This window comes from Sus scrofa, chromosome 18, assembly GCF_000003025.6.
Source record: "Sus scrofa isolate TJ Tabasco breed Duroc chromosome 18, Sscrofa11.1, whole genome shotgun sequence".
Taxonomy (NCBI): domain Eukaryota; kingdom Metazoa; phylum Chordata; class Mammalia; order Artiodactyla; family Suidae; genus Sus; species Sus scrofa.
In genome coordinates, this window is record NC_010460.4 from 52,976,248 (window position 1) to 53,002,904 (window position 26,657).

The 26,657-nt window shown below is 44.1% G+C and overlaps 1 long non-coding RNA gene across 1 annotated transcript; it reads left to right on the forward strand.

Annotated features, from left to right (window-relative positions):
* On the forward strand, nt 18,821-25,972 carry LOC110257548. Its single transcript, XR_002340321.1, has 2 exons — nt 18,821-18,993; nt 21,796-25,972. It is a non-coding gene; the product is annotated as an uncharacterized LOC110257548 (long non-coding RNA).

A 26,657-nucleotide genomic window follows, 5' to 3' on the forward strand; every position in this document is an offset into this window, starting at 1 on the left:
CCTAATGACGGAAGAACAAAACTCCTTGAAAGTTGACAGTAGGAATGAAAGCGAGCAGCACCCTGGAGGCTCCTGGGCACAAAGACTTTTCTGTGCCCCCCATTTCTTGGTAGTCCATGCCCTTCCCAGAGTTCCAAGGGGCAGGTTCAAACAGTTTCTAATCCGGGAAGAGGGGGCAATGCAGAGAGGAGAGGAACAGTCAAGAGACAATAGGGCAATCTTGGGCCAGGCTCCTGGTTCTGCCTCAAGGGATGGACACACAGAACAATATCTTTGAGCTCTTCTGCAGAACGCATCCCCTGCCCCCCAAATGGAAGATGTCAACTACTTGATGAGGCATCCTTCTTTCCAGAGAGAAGGTCATGGTGCGAAGACCTGAAGGACCCCCAGAACCCCATCCAGGGACTGCCTGATGCCAGCTTTGAAGAAGAATGCAAGCTTGCATCTACTCTGATCCTTATCTGTGGCCCCATTTTCCACTCCTAAACTATAAGACCTCTTCAAATGAGGGCACAATCTTTAGAGCATTAGCCTACTGTGACCTCCTTTGCCTGGCAAAGCAATAAAAGCTACTCTTTTCTACTTTGCCCCAAACTCTGTGTTCGCATTTCTATTTGGCACCAGTAAACAGAGGCTAAGATTGGCAGCGGGGATATGTGCTTTTCTTAGCCTTGGCTTTGGATGGAATGCAAAGAATAAAAGCAAAAGACTCTCCTGACGATTCCTAGTCCCAAGCCTGTATTCACGGTTTAGAAACTAGAATTCAAATATCCACAAGGGTTGGGAAACCCCATAGATGGTGGAGAAAACAGTGACTTTGAGGCTGAGAAGCTGAGTGGAGGTTTCAGCGGTTTTAGGGAACTTACCCATAAGATGCGAAACCCAGAAAATATCCCAGATTTTAAATTAAGAAGCCCCAAAAGCTATACTCAAAGAGAAATAATTAGATGATAATAAATTAGCCTTCACAAGCAATAAAACTCACTCCAAATCAGCTCAATATGAAACTACATGGGGAGACCTGCTTTTATCCTGACAAATGCCAACATATACCCTCTTTGGAAGAAAATTACATTATCAGGAACTTCAAATTAGCTCTTTAATTTTTTTATTATAATGTTTGACTTCCATACAAAAATTATTATATGTTCCATGAGACAAAATAATTGGCTAAAAACTAGAAGAAAAATAGACAAAAGAATCAACCCTTTTATCAAAGGATATATTAGAATAGATACAGACTTTAACAGGATGATTACTGTATGTTCAAGACGATAAATAGAGTATTTTAGTAGATAACTAAACTCTAAAGAATGATTAAAGTGGAAATTTTAGAAGAGAAAAAATATAATTAGTACAAGTAAGAACTCAGGAGACAAATTAAGAGCAAAATGTATCAGCTAAGTGGAGGACTGATGAACTGGGAGATGGAGCCAGAGAAAATATCCATACTGAAGAATGGAAAATCAAGAGAAACAAAAACAAGTGAACAAAAAGAAATCCAAATATTGTCATGAGCTATGTAGGACATGGTTAAAAAAAAAAAAAACAGACTCTTGTAGGTTCATGAGAATCTCAGAAGCAGAGTAGGAGAACGTTGCCAATTTTTAAGTGCTACCAAAAATTTTTCAGATTTGTTAAGAGGCATCAAACTTCAGATTGAAGTAGTATTACAAAACACAAGTATAATAAAAACAGAGCAGCAACAACAACAAAAACAAAAGGAAGCAAAGCAAACATGTCAACGTACATCATTGTAAAGTTCCTGGAAATCAAAGACAATGAGAAATATTAAAAATGGCCAGAGAGGAAAAAAGACACATTACTTTCAATAATAAAACACTTTCATTACTTTTAAGACCAGATTCCTTAACAGATTCCTTAACAGAAATGATGGAAGCCAAAAGACAGTTGACAAAAAATAACTGCCAACTTAGAATTTTACACTAAGCAAAATATCCTTTAAAGATGTACTAGAATTCTATATCAGCCAAAATGTTTTCATAAAATGAAGGCAAATAAAGACATCTCAAGCAAAAAAAAAAAAAAAAAAAACCTGAAAAAAAACACAAAAAACTTATCATCAGCAGACACACTCTTTCAAAAAAAAAACAAAACAAAACAAAAAAAACCCTCAAAAACAAAAATAAAAAAAGACCCAAATCTAAAGGGAATTCTTCAGGCAGAAGAAAATGATCCTGAATGGGAAAAAGAAAGATGAAGAAGAAATAAAGAGCAAGCGAAAGAAATATATGCACAAATCTAAATGAATACTGACTCACACAGTATCATCGGTAGTTCATGAAGGAGTTTAAAAACATGTAGAACTAAAGTATAGAACAAGAGGGAACATAATGGAAAGAGGAAATGTGTTTTAATGCCCCTGAATTGCACTGAAAGTGGTAAAAATAATTATTTGAATTAAACTCTAATAAGTCAAAGATGCATGCTTTAATTTCTGGGTAACTATCAAATGAAAAGTAGAAGAATGTATAATTAATAAACTAATAGAAGGTGGAATAAGATCATTTAAAAATTAGTTGATTGCTACAAAATAAGGCAACAATAAAGAAGAGATTTCACATAATATAAGTGGGATTACTAAAAATAAAGCAGTCAAATGGTAGATTAAAACCTAAATATATCAGTAATTTTTAAAAATATAAATGACCAAATATATTGAATAAACCATCAAGACTCAGTAAGTAAGAAAAGGAAAACCACAGTATATGCTGCCTATGTGGGATGGGTTAAGATAAAAAATGGAAGTAAGAAGATATGAAATTCACCACTCATACATTGTCAAAAAGAAACCCAGGGAATTTACTATCATCTAACAAAGTAGATTTATGTCCACAGGTATAATGAGAAATAAATAGAGATTATTAGTAAATATACACGAGTCAATCCAGCAGAAAAATAAAATAATTTAAATGCACAGGGATCCAATAACCTAGCTGTAATATATTTAAGAAAAAAAAATGATAGAGCTAAATGGAAACTAACATTGGCTTTGTAAAATAGCAACAGTAATGTCTAGTTAATGGAGTTCAAAAAAAAAAAAAATCAGTTAGGAGATCCCGTTGTGGTGCAGTGGTTAATGAAACCGACTAGGAACCATGAGGTTGTGGGTTCGACCCCTGGCCTTGCTCAGTGGGTTAAGGATCAGGCGTTGCCGTGAGCTGTGGTGTAGGTTGCAGATGCGGCTCGGATCCCGTGTTGCTGTGGCTCTGGCGTAGGCCCCTAGCCTGGGAACCTCCACATGCTGCAGGAGAGGCCCTAGAAAAGGAAAAAAAAAAAAAAAATCAGGTTATATTTAAAATTCAATGGCTGGAGGGTAGTACAAAGTTCTGAGGTTCTTGCATAATCTGGAGAAGAAAGTAAATTTATAGGTAAATTTAACACTTTACATGAGTTAATACACAAGTTAAAATTTCCAGAGTAATAAAAGAATAGACTAAAAGAATAAACTCTATTGAAAATAACATCCAAACCAAGAGAAGAATAAACTAGAATGAAAGAGGAGGGGTCCTCAATTAATCTGAAATTTTTGGATGAAAGGAACATAAGATAATAAAAGGGGGAAAATCTTCACATTCAGTGTGGTGGCTACTTTAAAAACATAGGAAGTGACAACTGTTAGGGAGACTGTAGAGAAGTTGGAATGCTTGTGCACAGCTGGTGGAACTGCAAGAGCACAACTTTTTGAAAAACAGTATGGCATAACCCCCCTCAATTAATACAACTATCAGAGGATCCACCAGTCCCTCACGGCTGGATATAAATCCTAAAGAACTGAAAACAGGGTCTCAAAGAAATGTTTGCACACCCACATTTACAGCAGCACTGTCCTCAGTAGCCAAGAAGCGAAAGCTACTCACATGTCCACTGATGGCTCCACGGATCAACAAGACGTGGTCGATCAGCCTTAAGAAGGAAGGAAATCCTGTCATGAGCTACGACGTGCAAGAACGTTGAGCACATAATGCCAAGCGAAATAAACCATCCCGAAAAGACAAATGTTGTATGATTCTACTTATAAGAAATGGCTACAACAGTCAAACTCATAGAAACAGAAACTAAAATGGTGCTATCCAGGGGCTTTGGGAGGAGGAAGAGTGAAGGTGTTGATTAATGGCTACAGAGTTTGTTTGCAAGCTGAAAACGTTCTGGAAACCTCTTTTTACAGCAATAGGAATATATCAGTATACAGCTGTATACTTAAAAATGGTCAAGATAGTAAATTTTGTTATGCATTTTTATTGCTGTCGAAAAGAGGGAAATTAAGAAGTATAAAATAAATTGAAAGGAATGCATCCAAATATATTGTTTATCATAATCAGTATAAATGAACTAAATTGCCAGTTCAAATAAAATTGTTAGTCTACTTTAAAATTTAGCCTTGACAAATTGAAAGAAAAAAGAGGGAGACCCAGGTAGTATTTAGTCTTATAAAGACACACAACTGCAATATAAGGACTTTAAAAGATTAAGAGGGATAAAACATGATAGACGAGGTATGTACTGACTATAATCGAAGCAGTATGGACTTATTAATAGCACACAAATAATTTTTATGGCAAAAAGATTTACTAAGGTTTAAGACAATCATCACATAGGAACAATAAAAGCATTACATGAAGATTTACAGTTCTCAAACTGTATGCACATTATAGCACAACTTCAAACATAAACCAAAATGCTAACAGCAACAAAATGAAAACTTGCCAAACTTACTATTGTACAGGGACATTTTAGTATAACTTTCTTGGTAATTAATAGGTCAAGCACACAAATATATCATTATGGATACACAAGATTTGAATAGCACGATTAATAAACTTAACCCAGTTGACACTTGCCAAGTACTGTCTCTCCCGAAATATTTATTCTTATCAAAGCACACATATTAATATTTACCAAAACTGACCATGTGCTTGGCTATAAAGTGAGTTTCAATGGAGTCAGTATTATATTTCTACATAATTATTCTAAATTTCAAAAATTATGGTCATAGTGAAACTACTTTAGAAATTAATAACTCAAAGACAACCTAGAAAAGCCCACATGTTTAGAAATTGTAAAATATTTCCCAAATATCTCTGGAGCAAAGAAGGAATCACACAAGAACTTAAAAATACTTAATTCTGAAAAATAACGAAAATATAAATTCAAAACTGGGATTTAAGTTAAATGAAATTTAGAGAAAATATACAATTACAACTCTAAAGATAAATGCTTCTATTAGAAATTCTGAAAGATAATGAACTACTGATGAATAACAAATCAGGCCAAGTTTAGCAGCTTAACACGTTTATTGTTTACAGTTTCAGTGGGTCTGGAGCATGGAGTGGCTTGGCTGGTGATTCTGGTTCAGTCTCTTTCAGTTTAACTCAAGATGCTGACCAGAGATACAGTCATCTGAAAGCTTAACTTGGGTTGAAGGATTTGCTTCCAAGATGGGTCACTCATGTGGCCATTGGCTGGAGGCCTCAATTTCTTCCCATGTTAGCCTGTTCTAGGGTGATCAACGATTCCAGTTCTCCCAGGGCTAAATTTTAATCAGGGACTTTCAGTTGTAAAACTGAGCAACTCCCAGACAAACTAGGACAGCTGGTCACCTTAACTTCTCCATAGGGCTGTTTGACTTACTCTGGAGTTAGTAATTCAAAAAAGAGCAAAACCGGCGTTCCCCTTGTGGCTCCGTTGAAATGAATCTGAATAGCATCCATGAGGACACAGGTTCAATCCCCGGCCTTGCTCAGGGGGTTAAGGATCCGGTGTTGCGGTGAGCTGTGGTATATAGGTCGTAGATGCGGCTCGGATCCCGGGCTGCTGTGGCTGTGGTGTAGGCCGGCAGCTGTTGCTCAGATTCAGCCCCTAGCCTGGGAACCTCCATGTGCAGTGGATACGGCCCCCAAAAGACAAACACACAAACAATCAAAACAAAAAAGAGCAAAAAAAAGTCACAGTGTCTTTTATGATCTAGTCTCTGAAGTCACACACTATCACTCCTGTGTAACTGGTTCATCAGAAGTGACTCAATGAGTCCAGTTCCTCGTTAAGGGGAGGCCTCTACTTTTTGAAGGGAAGAGGACTGATAATTCGTGGACATATGTTTAAATTGCTGTACCATGTGTCCAACTGGAGAGGTTAGAAAAATGCAATAGAATAAACACCACGTGAACAAAACAAAGGAGTTAATAAATATGAGCAGAAATTAATGCGGGCAAAGCTATTACAGCCATGTTCTGTTTTAACTCTCTCTTCTTCATTACACTTCATTGATACTGCATTTTTCACAAACTAAAATTTTGCGGCAACCCTGAATCAAGCAAGTCTGTCAGTGCCATTTCACCAACAGCATTGCTCTGTCACATTTTGGTAATTCTTGCAAAATTTCAAACATTTTAATTATTATTATTTTTATGATATGATTTGTGATACTACTTCGATTTTTCCATTATGACTCTAGTCAGATGATGGCCAGCATTTTTTAGCAATAAAATATTTTTTATTAAGCTAATTTTTTCAAAGATGCAATAAATACTGTTGTACACTTAACAGACTACAGTATAGAGTAAACATGACTTCTATACCCATTGGGAAAACAAAAATGCATGAGTGATCTGGAGCTAAACTCCCAATACCCCTGAGGTCTGCCTATATTCAATGTCCCTCCACCCCAAAGTAATTTATAAGTTTAAGATAATTCAAACAAAAATTGCAACAGGACTTCAAAATAAAATATGACAGCTTATTCGAATAGCCTCTGAAAAGATACTACCTATGACTAGATAAGAAAAATTTTTAAATAAGACACAGTCTTTTTTCAGCATACAAAAATCTATTTTATTTAATTCAAACTTGTTAACTGTGTCTTGACAATCTTTACATCCTCAATTATTTTATTTTATTTATTTTTTAATTAATTAATTTATTTTTTTTTGGTCTTTTTGCCTTTTCTAGGGCCGCACCTGCGGCATATGGAGGTTCCCAGGCTGGGGCGGGGGGTCTAATCAGAGCTGTCGCTGCGACCTACACCACAGCCACAGCAACGCGGGATCCTTAACCCACTGAACAAGGCCAGGGATCGAACCCACAGCTTCATGGTTCCTAGTCGGATTCGATAACCGCTGAGCCACGACGGGAACTCCATCCTCAATTATTTTAGATGGGTCGATGTACCACAAGCCAAGAGAGGAATATTAACAATCCTTGTCTAAGGCACACTGTGGTGATGTGGAATGACTGGCCAATGGGTGCCTGCTGTACAGCATGGGGCCTCTACCCAATACTCTGTGGTAAAATCTATATGGGAAAAGAATCTGGAAAAGAGTGGCTGTGTGTATAAGTTTAACTGAATCGCTTTGTTGTACAGCAGAAATTATCACAATGTTGAAAACCAACTACTTCCATAAAACCTTAAAAATGAAACAAAGCAAAACAAAATAGCCAAGGAAAAAAATCTGTCTATATTTGAGCTTCTATGGGTTGTTCCTTGTATATCTCATAGATTTCCCCTTATACACTGTGACACTATGTCACTAAGTACGTGGAGTCAGGAGTTACACTTTGATCATGAATTGTAATATTTTGCAAGTGAAACTTCTTGTGTATGTCCTGTTTAATGCACCCTTCCATTGCTGAGATAAAATACTTTAATGCGTATCTGCATACGGTATTTTACAGATTTTAGATTAGATTTTTCTGGTCCAGGCTTATTTGTCAACTCGGGCTTTTCCTTTCCAACTGTTCCTTTTTCAGGTTTGAATAAACTGGAAAGTGGTTAAATTTTTTAATTCACTCGTCCAATGCCTTCACGGTAGGTCTCTTCAGTTTTATACTAATATACTACTTTATATTTGTAGGTTTGGGCTTTTCAATTCTTGAAAAAATACCTCTGTTTGCAGTTTTCAAGTATGTTAGACAAATGTGAATGGGATTTTCTTTTTCTAATATGGTTAATCTTCATATTTTCTCATTTCTAATTTACCGATAATTTATTCACAAATGGGCTTTTTCATTAGTGTTTAGAAAGTACAAGTTCTTAGATATTTTTCTTAATTTTTCTGGTCTTGTGCTTTTTATTTGTTTGTTTTGGCCCTTATCCTTTATTAAAGCTTTCCTTTTATTTAAATTTGGGATTTTTTTCTATTTTTTCCCTAAGTTTTTAAGTAAATATTTAATTCTTCTTTCTTCCTTTCTTTTTCTTTCTTTCTTTTTTTGAAAATAAACATCCTCAGAGTTATGCTGTGATGATTCTTCATAAATTTTGATCTGTAAGCTTTACATTGGAATTATATTTTATTCCCCAAATACTCAGTTATAGTGTTCTTATCTTCTCATTTGATGCTATTGCTCTTTAGGAAATATTTTCTCAAAGTAATTGGAAATTTTTAAAAAAATGTTAATTCATTGTATTTGTATGTATTATATAATCCATTGTTAGACAAAATGTATGCTCTTAAATTTATTCAGACTTTCCTCTGGTCTAATGGTCTGGTATGGATTTTTGTAAATAAGACGTTGAATCTTAAAAATAAGGAATACTCTGCTTTGTAATCTAAAATTAGGTGTAACATGTTCCTGTTGTGGTGCAGTGGAAATGAATTTGACTAGTATCATTGAGGACTGGGGTTTGATCCCTGGCCTCGCTCAGTGGGTGGGGATCCAGTGTTGCCCTGAGTGAGCTGTGGTGTAGGTTGCAGACGTAGCTCAGATCCCGTGTTGCTGTGGCTGTGGTGTAGGCCAGCAGGTGTAGCTCTGATTTGACCCCTAGCTAGGGAACTTCATATGCCATGGGTACAGTTCTAAAAAGCCAAAAAAACAAAACAAACAAACAAACAAAAAATTTTTTTAAAAAGCCAAAAAAAAAAAAGATAATAATAATAAAATAATAAAATTATGTGTAAGTATATTAACTTTACCTTATTAACAGTATTGCTTATAATCAACATGCCTTTATTAACTTTTATTTACGCAATAAATATAAGCATCCAGTGATCGCCCTCAGAGAGGAGAAACTAATATTTTATTTCTAAAGATCCAAGTTTCTTCTTCTCCAGGTGGAGGAGATAATTTTCCATCCTTTTGTATTTCAGAGCTAGAAAGAAAAAAAAAATTACCAGTTAGTCCTGGTTCTCCAAGGTCCTGCAAGTTGAAGAATTTGGCAGGGATTTCGGTGGGGAAAATAACTATGGAGCCTACACAGTTCTTCCTGTGGCTTTGGAAGCTCCCATAGCAGGCTTCTGTGGTGGCACTTAGCACCGAGAATGTGGGACCACTGATCCATTTATCCCTAACTTCCCCATCCCTGGAAGGTTTCCCTTTCATTCTGGAGCAATGAATTTCTACCGACAGAGCTTCTGGGATTTTCATGCATCCTGTCTCTTTAGTTCAGCATCAAAAGGGGTTTTCATAAAGAGCAGGAAATTCTGTCTTCAGAATGCTTTTGTATCCTACTCAGTGTTTGCCTATAGTAGGTACTCAATAAATATCACTAAGTAGGGTAGATGAGTATTAAACTACACTGTGCTTCTGCAGTCCTAGGGCAATTTGAACATATGAATCATGAGTGAGTAATCATTATTTTCATTATTTCCATTATGTTTCATTGTTATTCAGGAATAAATATTAGTCTCCTATGACTCCAAAACAAGGCACACATTTTACAGATGTAATGCTGGTATTTTTTGTGTGTCACGCCAATTGTTTTTTTAATGAGTAAAGCCTGTTATTTTTCAATGGGTGCCTCAAAACTCTGGGGAACTTAGCAACACTTAAATCAAGAGATCTGTGTTTTCTCCGATAACTTTAAAATGTCCTAAATATATTTCATAGGATATGGAGATGCCGATGGAGAATTTTTTTTATCCCGCATTTTTACTTCCAAATTACCAAATATCACCCTTTTTAATGGTACATAACACAACAAATTGTAGAGATTCTTGTGCAACACCCTCTACACTCTTTGAGGGTCAGGCTACTCCAGTGCGGTGCATCCAAGGGATTCTTTCATTTCTTCTTTGAAACCTCACGGGCAGGATTTGGAGATTCCACTCTATGGCTGCCTTCTTAGAGCTGACATATCAAACTGAACATTCAGTGAGACTCTTCCCAGAGTTGTTGACTCGCCCAACCTGGGTTATCGTTTCTCTACTCCCGAGAAAAAGCCCTTGTGCCTCTCACCGTTGATGAGCATAACTGTGCTTGTAGGGAGACCTGTCCTTTCAGGGGTGACTCCTACTGTGGCTTTTGGGTTTGCCTGAGATTTGCAAGATCTCTTCTGGGAAAAGATGAGCAGCGCTATTAAGCCAGAATACCAAGTCGTTTTTAGCGACCTTAAAGAAGTTTCCTTCATCTTGGGAGAAAATGAGAACGGTTTGGGAATACTCTGAGAGCGGTGCAGTGATAAATGCTCTTAGGTCCCCCTCTCCTCCTCATCTAAGGCCGGGGCCAGGCCAGCCTCTGAGATCCACGTGGACCCACAGCAAGAGGGACCCACAGAGCTCCCTCCCTCCACTGTGGTAACTCAGTATCTCTTTACTCCTAACATCAGTCCACTACCTGTGCTTCAAATTACATAATTCTTGTTCTTAATTGGTGACCCTTGTGGGTTTTGTTTTGTTTTGTTTCGATTGGATATTGTCTTCCTCTTGGTAAGGCTCCAAGACTTGTTATGGTTGTTTGTCTTTTTTTTTATTTTTTGTTTTTTGGCCGCCCTGTGGCGTATAGAGTTCCCAGGTCAGGGATCAGTTCCAAGCCACAGTTGCAAACTTCACCGCAGCTGCGGCAACGCCAGATCCTTTAACCCACTGTGCTGGGCTGGGGATCGAGCCTGTGTCCTGGTGCTACAGAGATGCTGCCAGTCCTGCTGCACTGCAGCGGGAACTCTTGTCTATCTTTTAGCGAAGGTTACTTTATTTTGGTGAAGTCTATTTCTACCAGAGTGTTCAGCCTCTGTTTCCAGCACATGGTGCTCCTCAGAGAGACTCAGCTTTAGACGTGCTCACAGTTGTGGTAGAGCTTTCTTCCTCTCTTTCCCTGACCACTCTCTACTGTTCAAGGACACTAATTTCCTTCTGATTGCTCTACTGTTTTCAACAAACCCTGGGGGCACACTCCCTCTACACATTAATTCAAATCCTAGCACCCTGGAAGGAGTAGTTTCTGAGGTCCCTGTTTAGATATTTATTCTGACCCCCGGGCTCTTCCTCACTGTCCTGTTCTCCGCTTATCTCCTGCAGTTTTGCACCCACGAGTCTCCTTCCAATTGCTTTTCACACAGCCTCCTTTGTTCTTAAGAGTACGCTTGGGTCTGAACTTCTCTATGCTCTTTTGCAACTTCTGCTTTTTCAGATCTTAAGAGCTGTCTGCTGTTTTGTCTGCTTTTACCCTCAGATAAATCTCAGAGTCAGGACTCTGGAGCTGGGAAGGAGGACAATGACAAGCTTATCTCTGAGCCGCATCCCTCCTCTAGGGACTAAATGTTCAGTGAAGGGTGGCAGCAGGCTGAGGTCCTCTCAGCATGTAACCACCACTTCTTGAGCTGGGCAAGGATGCCTGGGCTTCTGTACGCCCAAGGTGCTGTGCTCAAGGTAGAATTTCCATCCCATGAATGAGGTTCCGCTGAAAAAAGGAGCTGCCACCTCTTGCCCATGCTCACCCAGGACTTGGTCTCAGCAACAAGGTCGGGAGACAAATCCTGAAGTCCTGCTTCTTGTAGGAAGAGCGCCCTTGGACGGGGAGCTGGGCTTGGAGGGAGTCCTGTGTTCTTAACTGCAGCAGTTCGGAGGTGAATCCTCGCCTCACTGTGTTGGAGCGGGAGGTAGAAGAGACCAGTCTTGATGCACATACTGTAGCCTCTTGCCTTTCTGATAAAATTCTCATAGATTTTCTCAAATAGATGTTTCTTCTTTTATTGTTGCCTTAACACCATTTCCAGAGGCTTTACCTGGCTGGGTTTTTTTTTTATATATTATTTTTACCAATTTTGATAGGACTTGAGTAGGAAAGTTATACAGGTAGTTGTAGAAGTCCCAGTAGGGGACCAGAGCTAGAGACGGAACGCCAGGGGACTTTGGGAGACACTGTAAGTTAACAATTGCTCAAAAAGCCCATCAGAGTGAAGTAGGCTTGCTCAACTAATAAAAGTACAAGATGTGCTGCAGGTCATTGAGTGAAAGATAAAATGAGGCCTGCATTCAAGTTCACCAAGGCAACGACCCTTAGGACCAAGGGCAGGAGTTTAAGGACCACCCTCCTGCTGATTTGAATAAGCGCCATGACAGGCCTAGTTTGACCTCCTAGGGTCCAATGCTCTCTTACTGGGTATGAAGGAGGAGCTAATGACGTCAGCCTGATGTCTCCTCGAAGAAAGAGTTCTGTGGCAGGAAAGAAGGGACCATGAGCACTGCACAGTCAAAACCAGCCTCAGAGATAAGCAGGGAGTATAACTCCACTATTCATCACCGTGTGCCCCATGTTGAGTAGAGCCCCTATCAGAAAACAAACATTCAATAAATAATAAATAAAGGCAGCAGAAGAAACAAGGTGACAGAAGAGTAACAAAGCATCGTCACGTGACATGGATTTGTTAACATAGTGGGTCTAAGGGCAAGGGGGCTTATGCATCCTGTATTGTGACTCTTAACTTGGGTCGCGGTATACCCAGGATGAAGGATGTGTACCAGGGTCCTGGGCAAGAAGAACTTAAATACGTCCAGAGTTAAATAACTTCCCCAACATCGCAAGATCATTGGCGCCCAACAAAATAGAGAATATGGCATTATAACAGGAAAAGAATTTTTAAAATGTACTGTACAACCAGCAGAATAAAACCGAATAAATCACACATTTTCAATAGAGTTTTTAGCAGACCTAAATCATGAAAATTTAGGAGTCAAAGTTGCCTTTGCACATATATTTCCTGACACTTCACCTAAGAAATGTATCTTTAAGAATCACAGTCTTCCTTTTCTTTTCCAGAAGAGTAGAGACATATGGAGAAACGTCTACAATAAGTGCTACCAAAACGAATAGTAGAGGATAATTCAAGGCACTTGCCTTCCTGGTGGAGTGGCCTTTCATGGCATTGGAATGAACGTCTTGCCTAGCTGGAGTTCACAAACAAATAAATTTTAAATGTGAGAACTCGTCCCGGAAATGATTGCATCGTATTCTGTAGATAAGAAGGTTTTTACATTATCTTCCCATCTTGGCTTACCCAATAACTCTTTAAGGGTTATATTTTCTGTATTTTGCTTGGCATCTGTGTCCTTTGAAATCCAAATTCCCTACCCCCTACAGTCCTTTTGGGGTTTAGTATTATATTGTCTCAGATAACTCAGGATTGGCCATCTGGTTTGTTCTCTCATTAATGGAAGAGGCATTCAGTTGCAATTTGCAAGGTGAGAAGTCAGGCAACTAAATGGCCAGTGACCTTGAGCAGAAGTTCAAAAGTGGGGAAAAATTCTCGAACGGTGACCTTCCCCCACAGTAAGTTCCATTCGTGACCTTCGCCCACGTAGATGAGACTCGAAGGGCAAGTCTTTAGACCTTCAGGATTGTCTTTGAAATAGCAGGTATGTCTAATAAACACAAGGAATTCATAAATAAGCAAGTCATTTGGCTGAATAGGATGGATGCAGAGAGCGACCCAAGGGCAACACGGTTTAGGGGGAGTAGCACAGACTTCAACACGGGTCTCCTTACAATGCTGCCTTCGTGGCTGCACCTATGCTTGGGTCTTTTCTTCCTAATTGAGACCCGATGGGCATGTAGCATTGCATTAGTTTTGGGTGCACAACATAATGGTTTGGTGTGTGTATGGACTGTTAAATGCTTACCACAAATAGCCCACGTCCGTCACCACACATAGCGACAATGTTTTTCTTTCGATGAGAACATTTAAGGCTTTTTTTAAAAGACTTTTGTCACTCTTAGCAGCTATGACATAGACAAAGCAGGACTGTTAGCAATTTAGACACCATACCCTACGTTACACCCCACGACTTACTACCTTACGAATGGAAGTCTGTATCTTTGGACACCTTTGTCCAATTCCTCCACCCGCCCACCCCCACCTCCAGCAACGACCAGTCTGTTCTCCGTATCTATGAGTTTATTATATTTTATAGTTTCCCCACACACGCGATATCATACAGTAGTTATCTGCATCCCCTCTATTAGTCAATAGCCTACAAGCATATGGCAAGGCCTGCCAGCTTTCCCCTGATATAATCTATCCTCTTCTTCCACAGTCATGGTGACAGGATGCATTTTCAGCTGCCCTGACTACTGGCTGTGACCACATGACTCGGTCCAGACCACTGAGACTAAGAAACATAGTCAAGGCCGTCTCGGGACACTTCAGTGAGGACCTCGGGAAGATGACTCCGGCCGCCGGGGACCAAGGGGTGCAGTTAGGATATGGAGCCACATGGAACGGGAGAATCCAGCGTTTTCCAGCTACTGCAGCCGCACAGGCGGAAGGGAAAAGGCAAGGGCACCAGTTGTGCCCTGTTCCCTGGCCGCCGAGGACCCGGGCGGTGACAGCCAGATGGCAGGCAGCAGAAGGTGACTCTCTCATTGACCAGCAGCCCTGAGCAAATAGCTCCTGCCTTTTCCTGGAGGCAGGGGCCCAAGGGAGGGGAAAGCAGAAGCAAGGAGACGGAAAGCACCGAGTCCCTGTGGGGCAAATGCCTCAGCCGAGGCAGCTGGCTGGTCAGGCGTGAGGTCGCCCAGGGCCTCAACCGAGGCTTCCGTGGGGAGACCTCGGAGTGGAGGCATCTGGGGTGGGATGCAGGCGTGCGTTTGAGCCCGGCCTGCCTGGGCCAGGAATGGGGATGGGGACGGGAGGCCAGGCCCTTGACGGCCAGACAAGACCTGCAAGACAAGGGCTCCGCACCAAATCCTGTGTGAAGAGGGCGGCTTTCCCCTGGGGGCTGGACAGGAACAGCCCGGCCACCGCTATGACGGGGCCTGAAGGATCACACATAGAAGTGGGGCCTGGGGCTGGTCTCCATAAGTCTTTATTTTCCTCCTTTTCACTAATCCCGCAGCTGCGGGTGTGGCTCTAGCTGCCCTCTCGGGTGTTGAGGGTGAGAGTCTGGGCTGAGGACAGCAGAGGGGTGAGAGGGAAGGAGGCTGTCTCCCTGAGGTCTTGGGGGAGCAGGATCCCCAGCCCAGGTGTGCCTGGCTGCCTTGGGGCTCTCCCTCCCAGGGACCCCAACACACACATTTCTACCTTGTTTAACCACAGTTTCTTCCCGAGTTGAACCTCGTCTTGATGATACCATTAGTTTGAAATGCATGGCCTTTGACAAGCGGCCAAGTTAACCTTGAACTGCTAATTCAACGAATGTCTCTGGGCTTTGCGGTTGGGGGTGGCCACGGTGTATGGCGACCATTTCATGTGCTTGAGAGGAATCTTTCATTGTATGGCTTTTGTTGTTGTTGTTGTTTTGGCTAACCAGATAGAAGGAAAAGGCCCACCATTGTCTTATGATTGAATGCTTCCTTTCAACTCACAGTTTTATTTCACCGTTTTCCATTAGTTTTCTTATGGAAAATATGCCCCTTCCCTGCCGCCTCTGATACGATGTCATGGGGATTCTGAAAATGACCTCTGCCTAAATGGCACTCTCAGTAATGCATAAATGCGCTCTCCCTCCATCCGTGCTGGGTTTCTAGCAAAATCCCTCCCAACGGTGACCACTTTCCCATCCATGAAAGCTGGACAGGCCATTTTCCCACAATCGACAGCTGTTTCTGGTTAAGAAGCTTCATCCTGGAACTGGATCCACCCTCTGTGCTATCTGCCTTTTGGTAGGACTTGGGCCAGCGCTGCCTCGGATTCCTCCAACAGATTCTCTGTTCTGACCGTCTTTCTTCCTTCCCTTTAAGAGCGGAAAGGCCGCCCACTCCCAGATTTTATTCTGCAAGGCCTGTTCACCAGAGAGAGCCAAGTGATTCACGCTCATTGCTGTTGAGGGACCCTGATGGTGCCCAGGTAAGACGCTGTTGCCTCCATGGCTCCTATTTGGGAAATCTCCAGTCACAGGACTGGGCCGGAGTGGGGAATACTGGGACAGGCCAAGTCGCTGCAATTCAACTTTCAACACTTCGTTCTCTGCCCCATGCTGTCTGCTTCATAATGAGTGATCAGTTGATTGGTACCATGCTCCTTTCCAAGGAGAAATTAGGTCTGATTCTTTTCCTGCCTGTGAAGTATTTGGTTTCTGGCGGATTCCGACCACATTTCAGCTGCTTCCTTCACACAGCAAGTGTCCAGAATAACACTTTTTTTTAAGGGGCCTTGATGATGGGCCAAATAATGCCACTGAAGAAAACAAAGTGTCAGCAACAATCACAGTGTCAGTGAGGGGAGCTTCTTCCCGGCCCATTGGGCGAGAAACTATTGCTGTTATAGCTCAGGAATTTGTTAAGAGTAAATATTCTACTCAAGAAATTCCTATGAACCTCCTAAGAGGGAGGTACTGTCCTAAATTCAGGAGTGGTCACAGCTAACTAGACGGTCAAGGTCCCCCAGTGGAGACAGACGAGAAACAAGTAAGTCAGGGATGGGACAAAGCCCCGAGAGGCTGGCGGTCAAGGATGCGGGGATGGGAAGTGAGGAGAGTCAGAAAAGGCTTCCCAGTTCCCAAGGCGGTGCTGCCTCCTGCTTATTCACTGTAGATCTTAACGTAAAGACTGTTTCCTGGGCCTTCGTCTCATCAGTTAAAACAAGTCTCATCTTTCGGCAAACAGGAAATGATTGCGCGGAACACGTCGAACTGATGGTCTCTGTGAACAAAAGCTCCGTAAAGCTGTGGGGGGGAAGCTCAAGAAATAGGCTGCTGTGCTACAGATTTAGCTCTTCTCTACCGCATGGCAGGATCATTCTGGGCACTTGGGGATTTATTTGGTAATTAAACTGCAGTCACTGAAGCGAATAGAGCATGTCTTTCTTTGGGCAGGCAAGGATGGTTGGGTGTGGGTAAGGCAGAATCACATAAATAAAATTTTGAACTGATAAGGAGAAAAATTTGGATTACCCCCCCCCCTTTTTTTTTCTCAAATGGTCACACTTGTGGCATGTGGAAGTTCCCAGGCCAGGACCAAATCTGAGACACAGCTGCAGCAACCCCGGATCCTTTAACCCGCTATGCTAGGCCGGGGATTGAACCCACATCTCTGCAGCGACCTGAGCTGCCACAGTCGGATTCTTTTTTTTTTTTTTTTTTTTTTTTGTCTTTTTGCCATTTCTTGGGCCGCTCCCGCGGCATATGGAGGTTCCCAGGCTAGGGGTCCAATCGGAGCTGTAGCCACCGGCCTACGCCAGAGCCACAGCAACGCGGGATCCGAGCCGCGTCTGCAACCTACACCACAGCTCACGGCAATGCCGGATCCTTAACCCACTGAGCAAGGACAGGGACCGAACCCGCAACCTCATGGTTGCTAGTCAGATTCCTTAACCACTGCGCCACGACGGGAACTCCCACAGTCGGATTCTTAACCCACTGCAGCACAGCAGGAACTCCTGAATTACTAACAGCACACAGGTGGCTAGGCTGAGAGTTTGGGTTATAAGTAAAGTTACCATGGGATCGGATGTTCAAGCCGGACCTCTTTGAGGAGTAAAACGGGCGCTATTAACCGTAATTATGCGGAAATAACAAGTGGACAGTGGGCCTGACCTGGGCAGAAACCCCTGTGGCCACACCTGCCGTCCCAAAGTCTTCCTCATCCACTCCAAGGGGGGCTGGAACTTCTTTGTATTTTTTCAGGTCACAACGAGGGCTGTACAAGAGCTAGAACACTGGACAAAGACACAGGAGATTTATTTTCTTCTCTTGGCATCATCTATGCTAGAAGAGCGTGGTCAGCTCATGTTGGGGGCTTTCTACTTTAAAGCTACTCTCCATCCTAAGTTTAGAAACGTGCCCATGGGAGTTCCCTTGTGGCTCAGGGGGTTAGGAAAGAAAAAAAGAAATATGCCAATGTAGGTTCAGGCTTCAAAGTCATGTGGTCCAGTGCCCTGAAGCATCACAAGACTCATGGTAAACTCCCCAAGAACAGGGTCAGTCAGATACCTATGTGCTTCCGTATCAATGGTACCCAGTAGAGCCTGGCACACAGTATGTGCACAGACTGTGTTGGCTGAATTAAGAGGAGCAATAGCAGAGAGCCCTTTGCGGCCAGTATCCATGAGGATGCGGGCTCAATCCCTGGCCTTGCTCAGTGGGTTAAGGATCCAGCATTGCCACGAGCTGCAGTGTAGACCACCAAGGCCACCCCAATCTGGCATTGCTGCAGCTGTGGTATGGGCTGGCAGCTGCAGCTCCGATTTGACCCCTAGCCTGGGAACGTCCATGTGCTGCACATACTGCCTTAAAAAGCTGGAAAAAACAAAACAAAACAAAAAAAAGAGGGACGTATCATGGGTCCCCTGGAAAGAGGTTAGGAAGGTAGGGCGGGAGGTGGGTGTGACAGAGAGGGACATTTCTGGATCCTCTCATGCTGAAACCCATCCTCCTTCAAAAATGAAAAGTGCTGCCGCTCTTGCGTGGCTGCGGCCACGTTGCTGTGTCCGAGTGACCAGTCTCACCAGATCATCATCTAGAACAGGAATCAGCAAACCGTTTCAGGAAAGGGCCACACAGTAAATAAATATTTTCGGTTTTGTAAGCGGTGGTGTCTCTGTTGCAACTATTGAACTTTGCTATGGTGGTAGAACAAAAGCCAGAGAGCAGAGGTCAACAACTGACCCCAGCTGGGTTCCCGAAAACCTTATTTACACAGCCTGTGGCTGGGGCTGGATTTGACTCACGGGCTGTGGTCTGCGGGCCTCTGATCTAGAACAAAAAGCGACAGTGCAGGTAGGGACAAGCTGGTGGTCCTTCTAGCCACCTTCCTCAAGTCTGGCCTTCCTGAGGGCTGCCTCGAAGACAAACCTGGGGCACAAGGCCACAGTGAGTAAACAGAGGTGTAAGTGTCTCTACTGGGAAGAAGCATAGGTGGGGCGGTGGCGGGTGGGGTGTCTGGAATACTGAACCCAAGCCCGGCTGTGTATTTCTACTGGGTCAGCTTTCTGAGATTTTCCAGTGGTTGCTCTGTCTTAGGAATGTTGCACCATAAGCTTTCACCGATTTTTTCTTGTTTTTTTGTCTTTTTAGGGCCGTACCCATGCCATATGGAAGTTCCCAGGCGAGGGGTCCAATTGGAGCTGCAGCTGCCGGCCTACACCACAGCTCACAGCCATGCGGGATCCTTAACCCACTGAGCAAGGGCAGGGATAGAACCCACATCCTCACGGATACCGGTTGGGTTTGTTACTGCTGAGCCACAGTGGGAGCTCCTCCCTGGGATCTGGGATAGAAAGAGCTGGTCTGTGCTAAGAGCTTGAATTTCAGGGAAGAGGGGTGTGGGCTAATGCGGGGGTGCAGGCAGACCCTGGGAGCACCTGCTGTCACGTCCAGAGCATCGGAGGAAGGCGATGGAGAGGAGGAGGCGCAGACCTCCACTGAAAGCTCCTCAAGTGCAAGAGACTTGACCCAAGCAGCAGGACACCCTTTAATCTAAAGCATGTGTGGCGGGGGGCGGGGTGGGGGGGGCAGGACTAGAAACACTGTATTTCAGGATTTTTTTTTTGGGGGGGGGTCTTTTTAGGGCTATACCTGCGGCATATGGAAGTTCCCAGGCTAGGGGTTGAATCTGAGCCGCAGCTGCCGTCTATGCCACAGCCATGGCCACCCCAGATCTGAGCTGCCTCTGCCACCTACGCCGAAGCTTGCAGCAACACTGCATCCTTAACCCACGACTGAGGCCAGGACTCAAGCCTGAGCATCCTCACAGACACTTGTCGGGTTCTTAACCCCCTGAGCCACAACGGGAACTCCCAGGATTTTCTTGGAATCAATTGGAATTAAATTTCCAATCTCCATCCTACCTGCTTGGTAGAGATATTCATTCTCAGGCCTGACTATGGTTAACTTTTCTAATACAAGTTGCCTCCAGCCCTCTGTCCTCAAGTTACCCTGGTGGCTGTTGAGACCTCCAATTCCTGCAGCTCTGGCTTTTTGGCAGGATTCCTGGGGCCCCGAAGTGTTTGCATAGGCTGAGAGCCCTCCTGCCTTTTGTTCAGCCTTCGTTCAGGCACCCTCCAAGGTCTTGCTGCCTTTTCAGGACGCCGCCACACAAAAGTCCAAGATTAATTTCTCTTTCATCTTCCAGCCGCCCTCCCCCTCCCCGTCCTGTCTGCCTTCCCTGCGCCTCTCACTCTCCTCTCCTGATCTCTTGTCCGTGAACTTCAGCAGTGACGAAGGGCAGGGGTATTTCCAGCGAGACAATGCTTTCTCCTTCGTGCAACAAAACGTCCTTGACTTTCGGGAGTCTAAAGACTGGATTGGGTGTGAGTGTGTGTACACGTGTGGGGGAGGAGATGCAGAGAGAAAATACAAATGAATCTCTGCAAAGTTAATCTGCCACAGCTTGGTGGCTTTATGTAATGACCACCCCAGGAAAAAGATGGAGATGAGACACCTACAGTTTAGAGGGGTTAAGTAACCTCTGGAGGTCACAGGACTTCTTGTAGGTCTGACCTTGGATTTGTCTGCCTTCAGACACCTGACTGCTTCCACTAGGCTACACTGCCTTCTCACTAATTCCTTGGGCTATTGCTCATGCAGCCTGGCTTCCCAAGGGAAATTTCCTTATTCTGTGTTGGACTAATCATAGCTCCTGGTGGCTTAGGCTGTGTCAGCAGCAAAAATCTCATCTTCCTCTACATCCAGATATAAACCTGGTCCCAGAGGAAACTCCTGGCAGAGAAAGCTGGCTGGTGTGGTCATGGATTGAACCAGTTGGGAAAGACTCCAGTTCTTACATGAAATTCATCAGCTGTTAAGTGTCTCCAAATTATTCTCTAATAGCCTCATTAGGGATCTGGAACCTGTCTTCAAAGAAGCAGCATCACTCACCACTGGCTTTTTGAGGGACTGGTGTGCACATAGAGTAAGGGTCAGAGCCAAGTGTGGTTACTTTCTTAATTTAAGGAGAAGAGTAAATGAAGCCCCAACTCTGTTTTCCTAAGATAAGGGGAACTATAAGAACTGGCTTTGTTCACTTCTATAGGTCTTTTTTTTTTTTTTCTGTATGGATCCACAGTCAGTGTTCACAGTAACAGAACAATTCCAAGCAAAGTCAAACCACATTCGACTTACATTTTCCACATATTCCAGGAAGAGGGTACCATATGCACTAAAGGCATGGGAGTGAGAGAAGGGACAGAATGTTCAGGAAATAGTTTGTCTGCTGTGGTTCTAGGTAAGGGTTTGTGGGTGTGGAGGTATAGCTGGAAAAGGAGATGGAAGCCAGATTTTGCAGCACTATACATTTTAGTCCATGAGTAGTGGAGAGTCATTGATGGGTCCTGAAGGTGAGGGTGTGATGAGTTTGTATTTTATAGAATGACAATAATGATAACAAATTTAATACAGAAAACCTCTCTAGTGAGAGTACGGAGGTAGAGCAGAGAAGACGACTCCAGAGAAACTAGTTAGGAGATATGGCAGTAGTGCCTCGGACAAGAGAATAGCAGGTACTTAGTGCTCCCCCCAAAAATCCCCGTGTCCGGACTTTTCAGCCTTCCTGGCAGTTTCATTAGATCTCGTGACTGGTTCTGGCCAATAGTCCATGGGATCTTCGCCTTCCATTTCTAAGCGGCCCTGCTTCCCGCTTAAGGCAGGAAAGATATCAGCCGTCCCTCTTCTTTCTCTCCTCTTTTTTCAGAGATCACAGAGGCCTAGGTTGAGATGACAGAGTCACAGGCTGGCAGCAGGATGGATCCTGAACCACCTCCTGGAGGAAAGCCTCCTGGTTCTGGAGACCACTCAAGCCGTGTCAGATTTAAATGAGTCCATAACAACAGTCTTTGTTATTTTAAGCCACAAGGACCTCCAAGTGTGAAGACTATAGTGGGTAGTGTTGATTCTTTTGATGAATGCAAAGGACCTGGATGGGAGTTCCCACTGCAGCTCAGCAGTAATGAACCAAGTATCCATGAGGACATGGGCACGAACCCTGGCCTCTCTCAGCAGGTTAAAGATCCAGTGTTGCCGTGAGCTGCTGTGGCTGCGGTGTAGGCCAACAGCTGCAGCTCCGAGATTCGACCCCCGAGCCTGGGAATTTCCATAGGCCACAGATGCGGCCCTAAAAAGCCAAAAAAAGGAGGAGGGGACCCAGATCAAGACACAACAGCAGGAAACTGGAAGGAGAAAAAATATTTAAGAGAATAAAAACTGGAGGGGAGCAAGTCTGGTGTTGGGAGTGAGAAATCGTGAGAAGAGAATGATGCCCCCCTGACCTCTTGCTCAAGGGGACGGCAGTGCCATGAACTGAGACAGATGTGGAGGATGCGGGAAAGGAAGAGGTGCGGAGTTGGAACTGTCTGAAGAATATCCAGGAAGACGTTTCCAGCTGGCAGGAGGGGACGTGCGTCTGGCACTTAGGAAATGTGTCACGGCAGGAGACAGGCTTGGGAACCAGTCTCCTGGAGTGGAAGTTGGAGTGAGAAAATGAGAAGGCCAAAGGCAAAGTGTGAGGGTAAAAGATGCAAGAGCAGAAGAGGATGATCCAAGCAGGGGGATGAAGCGGGAGGGATGGAAAGAGAATCGGGGAAAGCAGCGCCGAGGGAGGAGAGAACTTCCACCTGCTGGACAGCAGCGCCTGTGCCATCGGCAACTGGCCACTTGCTTTAAAACGGATGTGCATCGATGGATTAGAACATGAACTTAGGCATTAAGACTAAAGAGAAAGGGGGTGTGTGGTTGTGGAGAACACAGTTATTTATTCTCATTTTTCAAAGCTTTCTGCTCAGACATTACAAAAGCAGAGAGAGAGAGATGTCTTAGAGCTATGGTCTGTGTGTGAGAAAAACATAAGAAACTGTCATCGTAAGCATCATTATCAATAAACATTGAGGCCGCACATAATTGCAGAGCCGCTCCTTCTATCTAGGAACTTCTATTCTACTCCCAGAAATAGATCAGACACATGAAGAATGGCCAAATGGAAACAAGTGTCGGAGGAGGGTAAGTGCCAGAGAATGATTTCAGCAAGAAGTTGCTCCAGGTTTCTGGGCTGGGGGCTGATGGGAGGAGGCTTCCCAGAAAAAAAAAGAATCCTGGGCTATCGTTTGCAAAGGCAAAGGGAACAGTGAAGACACGGAGGAAGTAAAGGAAAGGAGACGCACAGCGCAGGCCGAGGCTCGAAGGAAGACGTGTACGTGGCATTTTCAGGTCCTTGGCATCGCACAGGGCCGGGAAATGACATCCACACTGGAGTTCCCATCCATGGCACCTTCGGGGACTGTTCAACCCAATGGTTCAGTCCGTACCTATGTCAATACTAGACCTGGGCTGGGGATGAGGCCAGATAGGTGGGTGGGTGCCATGATGCGAAACACTTTTTGCAGGGCACCGTGAGGGCGTTTATACTGAACGTGAGGCACACAGAGGGGGTTTCGAATGGAGATATAAAAAGGAGAACTGCATTAGAACGATTCCTCCCGGGAGCAGGGCACAGGACGTCTTAGGAAATCAAAACAAGAGAGAGGCGGAGAACCGGAAGATTCTTGCAAATGCCCAGAATGCGGGTGGTGACGTGTTTGGGTCTATGGCTGGAATATTAGGCTTGGGAAGTAAACGGGCAATAGTTTATAGGATGTCTAAGGCCAACAACTCAAAACGGAGTCAGCAGGCAGGGAAATTCAAATTCAGCCATTGTTTATGGAGACATATGATGGGTTTTGCTTTAGGAATGCTGATTTTGGCAAGTAGGCAGTCTAGTAAGAGACCTCTAGTTTGCAGTTAGAGATACAATACTGAAACCCGGTGTAGTGGCTTGGGCTGCAGATGGAGGGCAGGCGGTGAAACGGTTACTTCAAACAATGAAGATTCAGAAAAAGAAAAGCGGAGTAGAGGCTGTCTTGTTGAAACTGAGTCCTGCTAAAACCGAGTGCCTCTGTGCAGTTTATGGTTGACCTCTCTATCCAAAATGTTATTCCTGGGAGTTCCCGTTGTAGTTCAGTGGTAATGAACCTGACTAGTATCCATGAGGATGCAGGTTTGATCCCTGGCCTCGCTCATTGGGTTAATGGTCCGGTGTTGCCGTGAGCTGTGGCATAGGTCACAGATGAGGCTTGGCTCCTGCGTTGCTGTGGCTGTGGCTATAGGCCAGCAGCTGTAGCTCTGATTCGACCCCTAGCCTGGGAACCTCCATGTGCCGCAGGTGCAGCCCTCAAAAGCAAAGAAAAAAACAAACCAAAACAATGTGTTACTCCCTTTCTTGCCCAAAACATGTTCCCCTCAAGATTGAGGAGTAGCAAAGAAAACCTCTTGGAGTCCCCCATCTCTTGCTCTTAGGAAAAAGGCTTCAGCCCCTTAGACCTTCCCTGAGTTCCAAAGAGCAGATTCAAATAGTTACTGCCTAGGGCTGAGAGGGAACGCGGAAAGGAACAACAGGGCAGGGATGGGGCCAGGTCCTCGGTCCCCCTCCCCGGATGTGCCTAACAATGTGATACCTACCTCTGAGCTCTTCTCTAAGAACGAAGGCCCCCACCTAGGTGGTGGGAGGTAACTTTAGGCTGAGCTCAAGCATGAGGACCCCAGAATGGTTGGAACTAGAAGGCTGATGGTTCCTAGAACACACCTTGGGACCTACTCATCAGAAGGTTACACAGACCTCCCTCCTACTCATCAATGTTTTTTCTTTCTTCTTTTCTTTTTTCTTTTCAGGGCTGCACCTGAAGCATACATGGAAGTTCCCAGGCTAGGGGTTGAATCAGAGCTGCAGCTTCTGGCCTACACCAGAACAGCAACACGGGATCCAAGCCACATCTGTGAACTGCACCACGGCTCACGGCAACACTGAATCCTTAGGCCACTGAGCAAGGCCAGGGACCGAACCTGCATCCTCATGCATGTTAGCTGGGTTCCTAACCTGCTGAGCCACAGTAGGAACGCCTCAAAAATTTTGCCTATAAAAACCTCCCTGAAACACATCAAGGGGTTTGGGTGTTTTGAGCACAAGCCACCTGTTCTCCTTGCTTGGTCCCTGTGATTAACCTTTCTCTGCTCCCCGACACACTTCAGTTTGTCGGGCCTCACGGGGCATCGGACACGTGCACTTGGGTTTGCCAACACTCTGGTGCTGCTGTGTTTGAAAGTCAGAGAAAGAGGTGTCTCCATGAGAGGTGGTGGCCCAAAGGGAAACATCCAAAGAGTAGGATGCACAGTGGATATACTTCAAGGGAGAGAGAGTTTGAAGTGGGGTTAAGTGGCCACACTGCCCATATGCCAAAGAGAAGTTCTCTTGAATTCTCTGATGTCCTCTGTCCTGGGAGCAGTTGTGGAACAGCGTTTGAGAGAGAAGACAAAGGGTCAGGGCTGCCGCTTGCTTCTTTCTGGAAGTGCCTTCTGGAGATGGGAGAGGTGACCTTCAAGCCAGCTCCCTACAGAAAACTGCCCGCTCTGCTGTGAAGCACTCAGACACAAAGTCCTTGGCTCAGAGCTTCCAGGGAGCGAAGCAGATGGCAGCTCTGTCAACTGCAGCTGCAAACAGCTTCATCTTCAGTTTATTTCCAGGAGCCAGAGGAGCTCAGGGATAGTTAACAGCTGTCTACCTGTAGGGACTCAAATGATCGCTAGGCCATCAAACCATCATCTACCAAACAGTGACTTAGCAATTTATCCCAAGGCTTCCTGGAGGCCTGAAAGAACTATCCAAAGGCCTACTTCGTGTGCCCACCAAAGGGATTTTTCTAGTAGAAAAGGAAGAGATATACCTTTTAATCAAGACCTTCTCCAAACAAAAAGACTCTATAAAGCATGACTGTTGGTTGCTCTCTCTGAAAATAAATGCAAATGTTCTATTTGGAGGTTTGTTTTTTAGCAACCTCCCAGGGAAATATTTGTCCTTGTTGCTGTTATTGTTGTTGTTGAAATCTATAGCCTAATCCGGGGTTAAAATGGAGAATATTAACCACCAGCTAGAGTCATTGCCAAGCCCAAGCCCTGCCAGGCTATTGCGGTGGTTTTTTTAAATAAATGTTGGAAGGCAGACAACTAGTGATGGTGAGTAGTTGACATAATGTACATGGTATCCACTGATGTCCCTTCAGACCAGACATGGTGTTAGGTCATTAGATAGAAAACCCAGAGACAGCTTCGCTCTGGAACTCATGTTTGAGTGGGAAGGATTCTGGCAGGAGCTGGACTGAAAGTCACCCCTCCCCATGCCTTGAAGTCCTTTCCAAAGAGAAGTCCTGACTCTTGGTAATCCATCTTGGCTACTACCCTGAAACTGCTCCAAGGATGGGAGTGGGGAGGGTTCATTACAGAATTCAAGGCATTTCCTCCCAACTGTGTTTACTCTTGAACCCTCATGCTCAGCAACGGCAGTCAACATCTTTACCAGTATTTATTGAAATCAATACATGTTACGTGCTAGCAGGATGCCGAGTACATGGCACACACCTGTCTCAGTTGTACTTTTCTATATCAAACCATCCCAACACATAGTGGCTCAAAACAGCAATGTTTTAACACTTATCATTCCATTGGTTGGCAGGGCTCAGCTGGCTGGTCCTTTTG